Source organism: Stenella coeruleoalba, assembly GCF_951394435.1.
Source record: "Stenella coeruleoalba genome assembly, chromosome: 12".
In the NCBI taxonomy this organism is placed as follows: domain Eukaryota; kingdom Metazoa; phylum Chordata; class Mammalia; order Artiodactyla; family Delphinidae; genus Stenella; species Stenella coeruleoalba.
Genome location: NC_137158.1, coordinates 43,157,658 through 43,172,133, shown reverse-complemented (window position 1 = coordinate 43,172,133; position 14,476 = coordinate 43,157,658). Strand labels below are relative to the sequence as shown.

Genomic DNA, 14,476 nt, shown 5'->3' with positions numbered 1-14,476 from the left:
CAGCAGCAGTATCTATCCTGTGGAAGGTTGCCAGACTTAGCAAATTTTAAAAATACACAGTGCTCGATTAAATTTGAATTTCAGATAAACAACGAATAACTTTTTAGTGTAAGTATGCCCTAAATTGTTTATCCAAAATTTAAATTTAACTGGGTGTCCTGAATTTTATCTGTCAGCTCTCAGAATGGCCGAGCACCTGACATTCAGCAGTTGTGTGAGAAAGATGCTGTGGTGGGGAAGCTGAGGCTAAGAGGGGTTGTGGTTTACAGCCTCTCGGGCGGTATAAAAGCCTCCAAAGCTGGTGCTCCTAAGCCCTGGACCATCATCCATGGCAGGCTTACGGACCCACTTTGGGCCATCTGACATTTATGTTGGGGTGGCAGAAAGAACCCTAGAGGGAGGTGAGGCCAGCTCCACCATAAGAGGCCCTTCCAAAAGGCTCAGAGGGCTGGGAGGCTGCAGCAGGCTAACACAGACTCCAGGAGGTGAAGCCCTAGGTGGGGTCAGGGTGGAAGGCTGGGAGGCACAGAAGAGCCATCTGGTCTACCTTCTTCATTTTATGAGGAAGCTGAGGGTTGTCAAGGCAAAGTGACGACTCAAGTCACGGAAGATCAGTGAAACCTGTGGGAGAATCAAGTTTCTTAAGTCTTCACGGAGTTCTTTCCACTACATGGTGCTGACAGAGCAGATTCTTAGTCAAGCCTCCAAGTTTCCACACAGCACCACTTTGTATACAGTACCCACTTAGGCTAACCTTGTGGGAAAGACCCTGTTCTGCTTATGAGTCACCACCCTCGTTTTCTTTTCTGTTGGTGTAAAAACCACGTTGGTAGCCCCTTATTACCAAGAGGCTGGGTTATATTTTATATCCCAGTTAACAAAGACCAGGGACCAAGAGATGCAGGTTTTGCCATTCATTTTCTTTAGATGCTATTTGGGGCAGTTATGCATGTTTCCAAAATTTGGCTACTCAGTAGAATGAAAGAAAAACATGCAGCTATGCTTGCTTCTGGCTTTAGAATACACATTGGTGGTTTTGCAGTATAGTATTCCATCCCTATTTAAGACAGTAACATGATAGGAGAATAGTCAGCAGCAGTCTGCAGAGAGCTCCCAGAGCCCTCTGTGGTCCCCAGTTGGGCAGAAGGGAATGCTTAGTGTAGAGTGAAGGCGGGAGGGATGCTCCTGAGGTGGAGAAAAGCAATGCCCCCAGTTCCTCCAGGGACTGAGTTTTATGGTAACAGAAGGTGTGGATGTTCCCCAAAGCCTGACTCTGCCCTGTTTTTTTTCTGAATCCTTAAGCATGGTCTTCTTATATTTTCAGGACCATGATGCCTCTTCCTGGCTTTTCAACATTTGAGAATGACATGTTCTTTTTAAGTTGATTTGGTTTACTTTAGCAGCTTTTGATGTAAACTGTGGATTTGAGGATAAGAATACTTCAGTGAACCAGTAGCTGTGTCCACACTGTCTTGTCCCCTCAGTGAATTAGCACGTGGGAAACTATTTAGAGGGGAGAAGGTCATTTATGGGAAAGAAGATTCTTCTTCTCTATTCATGTGGTTTTCTCCGTTCCTGACATGATGGATATTTGTGGTGTTTTCTTGGAAAGCAAATTACCCCACATTAACGTACCATGGCTTCTTTGGGAAGCTGAAATTCCACAAACTCTTCCACAGATTATTTCTTCAGGTAATTCTACATTTGCACTGTTTGCTGCAGAAATGCAATAATCCTAGGCAAATTGTTTCTGTGCTATCTCAGGAGTGATAATATTAAACATTAGCAAGCCAAAGTCATAGGCAAAGGCACCTGTTATTTGGATTCTTGTATTACTTCCCTTATATTGCCCTGTATTACCCACCCCTTAGGAATCACTGACTGGAAGCATTATGAAGTGATTACTTCCTTCTCTGATATTACCAATAATTATACTTGACTCTTCACAAATTGGACAATGTGAAACTAAAAAGCTGAAAATATATGATGAGTGAAGCTGGCTGGGATCTGATCAGCTTTGTAATTTGTGGTCCTCAATTCACAGTAGCTTGAGAATAAGAAAACCTCTTATACATTTATCAATGATATCTATTGACTTCAAAAAAAATGGTCGTTAGGGTGAAACCTCCCTTCCAGACTCAAGCCATAAAAGTGGCATAGTTCAAAAAAAAAGTTTAATGAAGCCCAAATATTTGAAGTGATTTAATTAATAGTTTTAAAAGAGCCAGATAAGTGTGTACCCCTGAAAGGAAATCTATTTAGAAAATTAAAAAAAACAAAAAACCCTACCAGTTAGCCAAGAAGAGTGCTCAGAGGATGAAATGGCAGCATGCCCTTGGAACTCCAAAGGTCACTGGGGAGATGCTGTTTTGAGGCGGATTGGAGGATCCTGGGAACAGTTCTGAAAGAGGGTGGACCCTTTCTCTAGAGAAAAGTGGGTAAACAGCTAAAAGTGGGTAAACAGCTAAGCTGCTTAGTTTCCATTTTTGTCACTTAGAAGAACTTCAGCTGAATTCTGGTCATCTTCTGGTCCCACATTTTCCCAGCAAGAAAAGCATGCATGGTTGGGAATTGTAGGAGTTTTAGCCAGATTCTTTAAGACGCACTCTGCATCCATCCTGGTAAATAGTGCTTAAGTATTGCATTGTTAACTTGGCACGTGTATACAGCTCATCTGCCAACTGAACTGCAAATGTCTTGAAGACCAAGATGGTATCTGATACTTCTCTGTTCTCTTCATTAGCAGCTGACCAGCACCTTGCACACTGTTCAGTCACCTGTTACACAGAGGTCTTCCGCTGGTGCCCAACAAATTCATGCCAGTCATCGTGGGGACTGAGATGGGGCAAAGCCCTTTTTCTCAAAGGCTGTGCTCATGTGTAGGCTGCCTACAGAACACTCATATGTATGTCTAACACCAGTGGAAGTGAGAGGAAGGAGTAATCCAAAAATGGTGCACAACCCAGGCACCGTTTTTATTTGTCACCAGTCTCAGATGCACTTGCTGTTTTTGTAATTGGCTCATGATTTTCTAGTATGATCTGGACCACTGGAGAGGCCCCTCAGTTTTCTGAAAATTCATAGAGTGAATGATATGTTTCCAGATAAGTCTTAGGTGGCCGGTATGGAAGTTCTGATGAATTTTGGTATTCATTTTCCCAGCCAACAAATTTCTCTCCCTATAAATATTTGTTCAGGTAAACTGCACGTCATAAGACTTTCCATGTGTTCTGCTTCAGGGAGACTAGGCAGGTGTAACAGGAAAACTGGGGAACCCACCTGAAAAGCCATCTGATCCTACAGAGCAGACGCTCCCACACCTGTGTCTGGGCATCTAGTCTTTTATGATGTGGGGTCTCATTATTTGCTGGCAGAGGTCTTCTTACTATCTGAGAAGCGTTAGGATAAAGTGCAAGGAAGTATAAGATGATTAAGGATCGAACAGCAAACACTGAGATTTTTTAGATTAAAATTTTGAGCTGTTCTCTTTCCAAATCATGGAATTTAGGCATTTGCCATTCATACTTGTCTCTGCCGCAGCCCCCATGCTACCCCACCCTGCCCTCAGAAGATTTCAATAATAATAATCACTTGGTTTCCCACGAGAATAGTTGAGGAGAGAACTGCAGGCCTGGGCAAGGGAGGGTTAGATCTAAAGCTGGGTTTCCAGAAATTGAGGCAGAGCTTTGTGTCAACTGCAAAATAACCTATTCATTAGCAATTCTGCTGCATCATCCTTGGAAATTAAATTCCCATTTTCATCTCGGTGGGTATTTTCAGGAGTCAGTGAATGGTATTAACTTATGCTCTGGAAAAATGGGAGGATCCTGTGGCAGATTTAAGAAGCACGGTTGCAGTCAGTCTTTTCCATTTTAGATTATAGTAAACTCCTGCGTCAGGCTTGCTTTCTGTGAGTTTTCTTTTCCTCCCTTCATCACGTTCGTTATCCCTTGGGCGAGTTGTGTCTGTCCCTCCTGCTGCACTCCCCCGCACTACGTGCTGAGCAGCTCTCCTGCAGAGCCTCCAACCAGCTGGAGAGCCTTCTTTCTCCCATCCCCCTGTCTTTCCCACCCCGTGGTGAGACCCATGCCTAATTTTCAGCTCTTTCTGGGGTAGTGTGGCATTACTTGGAAGAAAATTAGAAAGCATTTTACACGGCTTATTACAGATCATTAATTGAAGTGCCACGAAACCCAGGGAATTTATTCTCCCATTGATGTGTGCGTAACTCCTATTAACATTAATAAAGTTGTTTAGAATCAAAGAACGGGCAGGAACCCATAACAGAGGATCCATTTTGATCCTGCTTTACAGAGTGACTCATACCCACTGGGCATCAACAAGCATTTTAAATATAATTTTTACCACTCCTTTTTAAAAAGGAGAGCAATTACTGAGTATGTTATCACAGTAGGTTCACGTCCTTCGCTGTGAAGGACAGTAGCTGTTGTGAGGTCCTGCCCCACCCGGCTTGGAAGTCCGTGTGAACGCAGGCAGGATCAGGGCGGGAGGCGTCCCCTGAGGCTGCCGCGCCTGCGCACTGCCGTGGGGGGGAGCTGCCGGAGCAGTGGGAAGGGGACCGTGACCGCTGGCATCCGCAAGACAGAGAGAAGTAAACAGAGATGTTTGCTTCACCTGAGCCGTTTGTGCCCTGCCCCAACTGTGCAGTTATTGATAAGTCCCATCAGTGAAATGGACCATTGAGGAGGGGGGGTGGATTTTAGTCTAGATAATTGTAAAGCTTTTGAACGCTCCAGGGACCCCAAAGAATCTGAATATGTAGAAACAAGTGGAAAGTACCTTTGACCTTTCAAGTAAAATGCAAACACTAGGAGTTAGAGCTGCACTTTCTCTCACAGTGAATGTATTTGTGCAGTGCTTATTTATTCACCTTCATAGCCAATAAAGGGAGACTTCCAACGGGCCCCATTTTTAGGTCTGTGTGTCTCCCCTCACCCCTTCCAAGCTCCGTCTCTACCTCCTCTTCTCTCTATCATAGGGCATTAATTTGTACATGTGTTTTTAATGTTTGGAAAATGACTTCAATGTGGGTGACAGAGAAGAGAGATTTTCATAATTATGTCTGATTTGGACGAGAAGGTTGGTATCCTTTCAGTGTCCTGTGGTCTTTCTCAGAAATGTTAACTTTTATAACACTTAGAGTAGCACTTGTTTGTTTTTAATGTTGCTTTTTAAAAACCATTTCCTGAAAGGCTTAGATGGAAAACTGTGAATTACTTTTATTAGGTTTTTGAAGTGCTAGTTATCATTGAATTATTTCCCTCACGTCTGGCAGCACCTCACCTAGTCTTGTCCTTGGAATGTTACTGAACCTTGCAAGAACTTTGAGTTCCTTCTGCTTTTGTCTGAGGTTGGGAAGCAGGTATTCATTTCTGAAATTGTTAATCTAGATGTTCTGAGAAAGAATACGGAATATACCTTTAATCACTGAACCTCATTTCTAGCTCTTTATTTTTTCTTAAAGAATAAGTATAGAGTTTCCAAAAAAAAAAAAAAAAAACAGAAAGCAATGCTGGTTATAAACAGGTAGAATCCAGCTGGCACTGTGTAGATAAAAACAAGCCCAGAATTCTGTTCACTTATCCTTCACCACAGGATTGTGAACTGGGTCAGGATTATCCTTGTTTTACAAATGAGGCGGCTGGAGCTGGAGAGGTGAAGCCAGCCTTTCTCAGGGCCACAGATCCAGGGAGGGTTGAGAACAGGGCCTGCATGATTACTGCCCAGCCCTGCCTGCCTTTGGGTCTTGTTAGAGTTTGTACCCAGAGGCCAAATTTGACTCTCCAGTGCCTAACAGAGTTGGAGCATGACAGACACTCAGTAAATGGTTGGTGAATGAATATATTGACAGAGCCAATATATTGGCTGAAGTTGAAGATGTATAATATTACCCATTGCATAGGGTTACCGTGAGGACAAAATAAGATAATAATATATACAAACATAACATATATATATATACATATATATATATACATACACATATATATGTTACACATATAACATGCTCAGTAAATGCTCTTTTCTCCTCTTTTGTCTTGGTTCGTTTAGACCACCCGCCTGTGGTTTTGCTACCAGGTGTGTATGTCTCTCCATTTATTTTGATATGATGCACAAAATGTAATGCATTTTGTGATATGGTTGTATTACCATATCACATGCACGTGCGATTGAAAGAAATTTTTTTCACCAAATAATACTACGTATGCTGCCTGTATTAGTTTGCTAGGCTGCCATAACAAAGTACCACAGTCTGAGTGGCTTAAACAAAAGAAATTTATTTTTGCACAGTTCTGAAGGCTGGAAGTCTGACACATCAACGTGTCAGCAGTGTTGATTTCTTCTGAGGTCTTTCTCGTTGGCTTACAAATGCCGTCTTTTCCCCTAATCTCTTCGTCTTATGAGGACCCCAGTCATATTGGATTAGGGCCTCACCCTAGGACCTCATTTTAACTTAATTACCTCTTCAAAAGCCCTGTCTCCAAATACAGTCACATTCTGAGGTTGTACTGGGGGTTCGGACATCCACATATGGGAAAAGGGAGGCACATTTCAGTCCATATCAATGAATGCCTTTGATATTTTTCCCTTTTATTTCATTAAAGAAAATGCTGGTGACAAGCAACTAAGTTGAATTTTCTGACCCCCTAAATTGATTACAGACCACAGAGTGAAAGGAACTACGGTGGTGGGTTGTGTAGGTTTACCAGGTTAGTGTGAAATTGGCACCAGCACTGGGACTGGCCGCTGATTGCAGAGACAGCCCTAGAAGCTCAAACACAAAAGGGAGCATAAGGTCAGAGTGGGCAGCCTTCTGCAAATATACAGCAAGTTCCTTAGCTCGGGTCAACAAAAGTTTTCTGTAAATGGCCAGACAGTAAGTATTTTTTGACTTTGCAGGCCATATGGTCTCCGTTGAGACAGCTCTGCTTTTGTATCATGGCAGCAGCCAGAGACAATACATGAACTAATGGGTGTGGCTGTGTTCCAATGCAACTTCATTTATAGACTCCGAGATCGGAATTTCTTAGAATTTTCACATGTCACGAAATATTCTTTAGGATTTTTCCCCCCAGCCATTTAAAAATGTAAAAACCATTCTTAGTTTATGGGCTGTGCAAAAGCAGTCAAATCAACCCACCGGCTGTAGCTTGCCTACCCTGCCCTTTCTGGTACAGCCAAGTCATCTAGCTGAAAGGCTCTCAAGGAATTGGCCTGGGTGATTTTTCCTCAGTCCACGTAAATTCTAAACTGATTATCATGCTTGACTCTTGTGATTTATCTATATTTCCAAATGGAAAATCTCTGTGGCCACTCATGATAAAAGTGGCCACAAAAATGACTTTACCTTTTAAAAATTTTTTATTGGAGTATAGCTGCTTTACAATGTTGTGTTAGTTTCAGGTGTACAGCAAAGTGAATCAGTTATACGTATACATATATCCACTCTTTTTTAGATTCTTTTCCCATATAGGTCATTACAGAGTATTGAGTAGAGTTCCCTGTGCTATACAGTAGGTCCTTATTGAAAATTGACTGGGGCTTCCCTGGTGGCGCAGTGGTTGAGAGTCCGCCTGCCGATGCAGGGGGTGTGGGTTCATGCCCCGGTCTGGGAAGATCCCACATGCCGCGGAGCGGCTGGGCCCGTAAGCCATGGCCGCTGAGCCTGCGCGTCCGGAGCCTGTGCTCCACAACGGGAGAGGCCACGGCAGTGAGAGGCCCGCGTACCGCAAAAAAAAAAAGACTTTAAAAGCAAATGTTATTTTCTTACCAGAGAGAACTTTAACTGAGGATGTAGAAACCTCCTTAAATGATCCACACAATTGTCATCTGTCAGATAGTGAAGAGTAGAATCAGCATCAGAAAGTCTGCACAAAAACAACAGAGTTTGAATCTAGGGGGTCTCCTTTGGGAAGCCAATATTTGGGGAAATGGAATCGCTGAGGAAAGTCCCAGGTGTCCTCGTGGCACATGGAGTCTCCTCCATGCAGCTGACTGCATGGTCCCAGTCCCCATGCTTACCTCTTAGGGTGAGTGAGGTCTCTCTCATAGGGACTCTGCACCCTCCACAGTCCCCTCGCACACGGTGCCCTCCCAGCTCAGAAGGTAGGCCACAGTGAGACCCTCTCTCACTCCCCGTGGAGGCTGCCAGCAGCCCAGGATGCTGTGTAAGTGCCCAAGTAAATCTCCCTACCAGAGGGTCCCAGAGAACAAAGCATCTGAGAAGACAAGAGTCTGGCCATATGGTTTCTGTGCCCCCAGGGATGTATTTTAGTGGTGGCCAGAGCAGTTGTGCAGAGCCCATGTCTGATGATGACAGGCCAGCCCCGCACAGCCTCTGAGCAGCTGCTGAGGTTGAGCTACCCTCAGAACTGGAGACAGAATTCTCTCTCCATCCATGTGATGCTGCAAGATCAGGACTCCGCCCCGTGACTGTGTGTATCCAAGCGGAATCTGAAGAGCCCAGAAACGGACAAAGGCAGGAATGGTATCCTGGGAGTTATTTTCAGTATTTCAGGCTGTCGAGTGGAAACTATACATTTATCCACAGCAAGGCTTAGAGGCCAGCTAAGCTGTTGTTGCCCCCAGGGGCAGGCCCGAGCTGATGTCTTGGGGTGACTCTGAAGGGGGATGGAGCACCTAGAGGTGTCACATAGAGATCACCTTTATCCTCAGGGCTTTCCCCTCCAGAGATACTGCAGACTGTAAACCAAGGCCCCAGGAAGCTGTTTTTTAATCGACGTGAAAAATTGGGCTTGAATATCCAGATTTTCGCCTTAAAAAATCAGTCAGATAAAATTAAAAAGATTTGTTATTTTATTTTGAAACTGTTTACTTCATGCCATCCTAACATACAGTAATAAAATAACTTTGGCATGACAGTCATCTTAAGTGAATAAAAAACCCAATGAAATGAAATGGCACTTTTAAGCTTTTAGCAAAGCAAAGTTTTGAATTATCTTGCTTAAATTAGATTGCTGTGCTCTTTTGCTTTCAGTATTTACAAGAGCTCTGTTTTGTCTCTGGTTTCACTGCCTTAACCACTGAGATTATTTTTAATTGAAGTATTATTAACATTCATACAGAAAAGTACACACATTGTTAATTGCACTGAAAATGAATTTTCACCAAGTGCATACTCCCCCGTAACCAGGAGCCAGATGGAGGAAGAACGTCACCCAAGCCCCTTAGACCCCTTCCCAGTCCCAAACCAACCCCACTCCCACCAAAGGTAACCATTATACCATGGTTTCTAACATAGGTTGAATTTGTCTACTTTGAACTTTATATAAGTAAAATCTCAAGGATGTATTCTTGTGTCTCTTTCAACATTACATTTGGGAAATTAACCCATGTTGTTATGAGTTGTAGTTTGTTGGTTCTCATTGCCGTGTAATGCATTGTTTATTGTAAATTTATTTATCCCTTCTATTGCACATGGGCTTTGGGGTGGGTTCCAGTTTGGGGCTATTGCAGACAGTGCTGCTAGGAACACTCCTGTACATGTCAGTGGGTGAGTACCTTTAACGTTGCTGAGGACGGATTCCTTGATGGCGAGATCCTGGGTCATGGGACGTAGGTATGTCCAGCTCTAATAGATCCTGCCAGGTCTCCACAGTGTCTTCATCAATTTACATTCTCACCAGCACTGTATGAGAGTTCCAGTTGTTCCATGTCATCACCACTTTGTGGTTTTTGTCTCTGTCATTTTGGCCTATCTGGTAGGTGTGTATTGGTAAGGCATTGTGATTTTAATTTAGTTTTCTTTGATGACTAAACTAGAGCATCTTTTATATGTTTATTGGCCATTTGGATTTCCCTTTTTGTGAAATTTCTCCTCAAGTTTTTGCCCATTTTTATATTGGGTCATCTGCCTTTTCCTTATGGGTTTGTAGGAGTTCTTTGCTGGATTTATATATTGAAATTATTTTCTCCACTATGTGGCCTACCTTTTGATTCTGTTGATATCTTTTGATAAAGAATTATTAATTTTAGGGCTTCCCTGGTGGCGCAGTGGTTGAGAGTCCGCCTGCCGATGCAGGGGACACGGGTTCGTGCCCCGGTCGGGGAAGATCCCACATGCCACGGAGCGGCTGGGCCCGTGAGCCGTGGCCGCTGAGCCTGTGTGTCTGGAGCCTGTGCTCCGCAACGGGAGAGGCCACAACAGTGAAAGGCCCGCGTACCGCAAAAAAAAAAAAAAAAAAAAAAAAGAATTAATTTTAATACAGTCCAACTTATTTTTTTCATTCATGGATAACACTTTCTTGTATTCTGTTTTTAAAAAATCTTTACCTGTCACAAGATCTGAACGTATTCTTCGTTTTCTTCTGAAAGTTTTATTATTTTACCTTTCACATTTATTTCCACCATCCATCTGGAATTGACTTTCGCATGTAAAGTAGAGATTAAGAATCATTTCTTTCATATGGATATGCAGTGTATTCATTTCCTAGGGCTACCGTAACAAGTACCACAAACTGGGTGGCCTAAAACAACAGAAATGTATCCTCTCATAGTTCTGGAGGCCAGAAGCCTGAAATCAAGGTGTGGGCAAGGTCATGTTCCCTCTGAAGGCTCCAGGGAAGAATGGTTCCTTGCCTCTTCCTAGCTTCTGGTTGTGGCTGGTAATCCTTGACATTCCTTGGCATGCAGCTGCATTGTTCTGATCTCTGCCTCTGTTGTCACATGGGCTTCTTCCCCTTGTGTTTCTCTGTGTCTAAACTTCCTTCTTCTTATAAGGACACTGGTCATAATGGATTGAGGGCCCACCCTAATCTGCTATAACCTCATTTTAACTAATTACATCTTCAGTGACCCTATTTCCAAATAATGTCACATTATGAGGTCCTGGGGGGTGTTAGGACTTCAATATATCTTTTGGGGGAACACAACCCACAATACCCAGTGAACCCAGTGCCATTTATTGAACTTCAGTGTCATCTTTGTCATAAATCAGGTGATTATCTGTGTAGGTACATTTTGGGACCTTCTTTTTTGTTCTGTTGGTCTAATTGTCTATGACACAGATACCACACTGTCTTAATTACTGTTATTTTATAATGAACCTTGGTATCTGATAGATGGGATCCTTGGATGTAGGTAAAATAGGTCCTTGGTAGAGAAAAGGTAGAGGCGTTAGTTCAGCCATGTTGCCACATGGAGAACCATGGCTGGAAGAGGTATTGAGGACACGATGCAGATAATGGATGGGATGGGGTCTAGATCTGAGGTTTTCAGTGTTGAGAACGTTAGGGTTCCCCAGAAGTGCCAGGTGGGCCAGGAGGATGGCCAAGGTGGTGGTGTTTTGAGTCCTTTCCTCCCTGAACCAGAGCTGTTCTGTTCCACTTTTATCTAGTATGTTGGAGTGTAGCATAAACATTAGAAATACACATGCACTCACATCTACGTGTGAATACACAAGATTTTTATACTAAAAAATAGCTTAAAGACTACCAGACTAGATATTCTTTAACATTCCATTCAGCCCCAGGATTCTGGGATTTTAACATTGTAGCCAGCCCACACTCCAGTGCCTCTGCACACATTGTTATTAACCTTGATCTTGGCAGCATTGTGATACTGTGTGCATATCCGAGGCCTTCCCAGGAGCTACTGCAGAATGTCTGTTTGGAGGGTCTTGAGCGTGGTAATCAGGTTGGAAGAGAGCTCGGGGACTTGTCCAGCTGCATCATAGCAAAGCAGCGTTTTTATTCAGACTCTGGATTGCAAATCACTAGAAACAGCTTCATTTACAAGGAAAATCAGAAATAATTCAAGTACACTACAAAACAGAGTTTCTATTTTATTTTTACCTGATACCTAAGAGATGTGATCACCTGATAGAAACTCACTGCCAGGAAGAAAAGAAAGACATGCTTATTATAAATATATACTTCATTTTCATAAGTTTTATAGAACAGAATCTTTTTCCTCCTGACAGTCAACTAATTATTCCAATGGCATTTACTTCGTTTATATCTTTCCCAAATAAACCCTCAGCCTAGAGGTTTAAACATAGCAATCATCGTCATTATCATAAATAATAATAATTATGTAATTATTAATATATTGCATATTAATGACGTATAATAAATTATTATTTGAAGGAGGAGGAGAAGAAATTATATCCCTACTACCCTTCCTGCTTGGGGTTGATGGAGACTGTGGGGAGCCCTAGAGCCCCATCCACCCCCTCCGACCACCCCTTTGCATGACTCAGCCCAACCACCATGCCAGTGAGCCCAAAATAAATACCTCAGAGCCGCCTCTTGGGCAGCTGAAGATAAGCTCATTTGCTGGTTTGGGCGTGCCTTGCTCCACCGTGAGCCTGAGTCCCCCTCATCCTGGCGATGGCTGATGAGAGAGGAGCAGTCAGCCCTTTCTAGTCCGACCTCCTGCCCTCTCGTCCTGTGGTCAGTAACCCCTTTGTGCTGGCCGAGTGCTTTCCATGCTCATCTCTTGGTCTGCCCATCACTCTTCTCCTCTTTCCTTGCACTCTTTACTCCCGCTCCAGCAAATAAGAGAACAAACAACAACCACAGCCTTGCTTGAGTATCCCCAACTTGTGGTGGTGAAGCCAGAAGGACCAGGGCCCCTGTAGGCAGGGAAAGCAGATGGGCCAGTGATGCCTTCTTGGAGCGCCCCCCTTCCTCCCCCACGAGGGGTGAAGGCCACAGTCAGTCCTAAAGCAGGCTCGGTTTCCTAGGGAACTCTGTTTTCTGCTTCCCATCCTCCTCCCCTTGCGAATGGGCTTTGTTTGCACACTTGCTTGTTTGATGTGTTATCGCGCCATTTGGAACTCTTTAGTTTTGCAGACAATTGACTTTGGACTTGCAGGGGACGCTGTCACATGCCCAGCTTGCACCACACGCTGCACAGGACAGGACAGCCGTAGCCACCGTAGGAGAGCTATGTAAGGGAGGGGAAGTCACCCTCCCTAGCCCCTGCCCCTGCCCCTCATTCCTTGCTTTTGAAAATAAGACAGCAGGGAGTCACAAAGCTGTTCCTTAACGGGTAGGCCCTGCAAGTGTGCTGGCTTTATCATCAGCCTGCACCGGCTGGAGGAAGACTTGGAAGCCCCATTACAGAACATAGGTCACAGAGGTGAACTGAAAAGGACAAAGCCCTCTGACTCAACAAAATGACGAGAAGTGGCTCCTCTGTGCGAAGCAGTGGGCCGGGCAGTGTGACAGCAGTTCAGAGATTTAGGGTAAGTGCCTGCCCTCAAGGATCTGGCTCTTTCCTGTGAAGCAGACAGTGTGGTAAGGTCTATAGTAGACGTGTAAATGGTGAGATGAATTCCAGTGGAGGAAATCGGACAAGAAATTCAGGGAGGGATTCATATTCGACTTGGGCTCGAGGGGCAGGTTGGGTCGCCATTCTTGCAGGTGGAGGTAAGGGTGCATGAGAGGAAAGAACAGGGCAGGTGAAGGCCAGGAGGAGGGACAGGTGCTGGAAACAGCAAATGCTTTCGGAAGGCTGGGTGTGAGGGAGGAAAAAGAAATGGGAGATAAGGCCAAGGTGGGTTTGGAATGGAGGTGGGTGGCTTTGAGCACAAAGCTGAGGAGTGTGAGTGTGTGTTAAGTCATTGGTTTTTCTAGCCGTGTCACCACCCTGAGGTTCCTTGGGGGTGGCTCATAGGCACTGCAGGAGCAAAGGTCCAGAGCAGCTCCTTCCTTGTGCATGTTATATACTGGGGTATTGTCTTTCTTTTAAGAGGGTTCCCATTGGCCTGTGCCAGAGACCCATTCTCACTTATCTAGTCTCCATCGGTCTGCAAGTACTTACTGAGAGCCCTGTATGCCTAGCCCTGTACTCAGTTCTGCTGAAAGACGGTGGAAGATTTTGACCCAGTGGCATGGTAGTAAGAACCACTGGGTCAGCAGCCTGAATTATAATTCCGTCTCTGCCACCCACTCATCATAAATCCTTAGGCAAGTCTCCTGGCCTCGCTGGGACCAGTTTCTCACCTGTGAAGTGCAGGGCTGGGCTGGTAAGTTGTTCCCAGCCGAGACATTTTAGGACCAACATGATCAGTACTATAATCTAGAGTTTTCCTGTGTGTGGACAGAGTAGGAAAGGGAGAGACCAGAGGCAAAGGGGCCACTTAAGAGGTGATGGCAAGAATTCCTGTGAGATGTCTTAAGAGTCTGAGTGAGGCCTTTTACTTATTCATTCAACAAACGTAATACTCAGTGCCAGCCACTGAGCATTGGGAATATAGCAGTGACCAAAACAAAGTCCCTGTCCTCAGGGTACTTTCTGTCTAGAGAGCAACAGTGGGACTGGAAACAAGGGTGATAGATCAAGAGATGTAGTTTGAAACTCATGACAAGGGTGATAGTTGGAGCTGTGGACGTATATGAGGTACCAGGGAAGAGAAAGCAAAAAGGTTTGGAGGGAAAGAGAGACCTGAGGTGATGGAACCTCAGGAACATTCTGTGGAAAACCAACT

General features: G+C 44.2%; 1 protein-coding gene across 3 annotated transcripts in view; it reads left to right on the top strand.

Moving 5' to 3' along the window:
- FYN (FYN proto-oncogene, Src family tyrosine kinase) overlaps positions 1 to 14,476 on the top strand; it is a 211,801-nt gene that overhangs the window by 71,806 nt on the left and 125,519 nt on the right. Inside the window, exon 1 of one of the 3 annotated variants that reach the window (XM_079939933.1) lies at positions 12,567 to 13,231. The exons of the other annotated variants lie outside the window; for them this stretch is intronic. The gene's annotated coding sequence lies outside the window, so the exon portion shown is untranslated. Of the gene's footprint in view, positions 1 to 12,566; positions 13,232 to 14,476 lie in introns of those variants that run through there. 3 annotated transcript variants of the gene reach the window in all.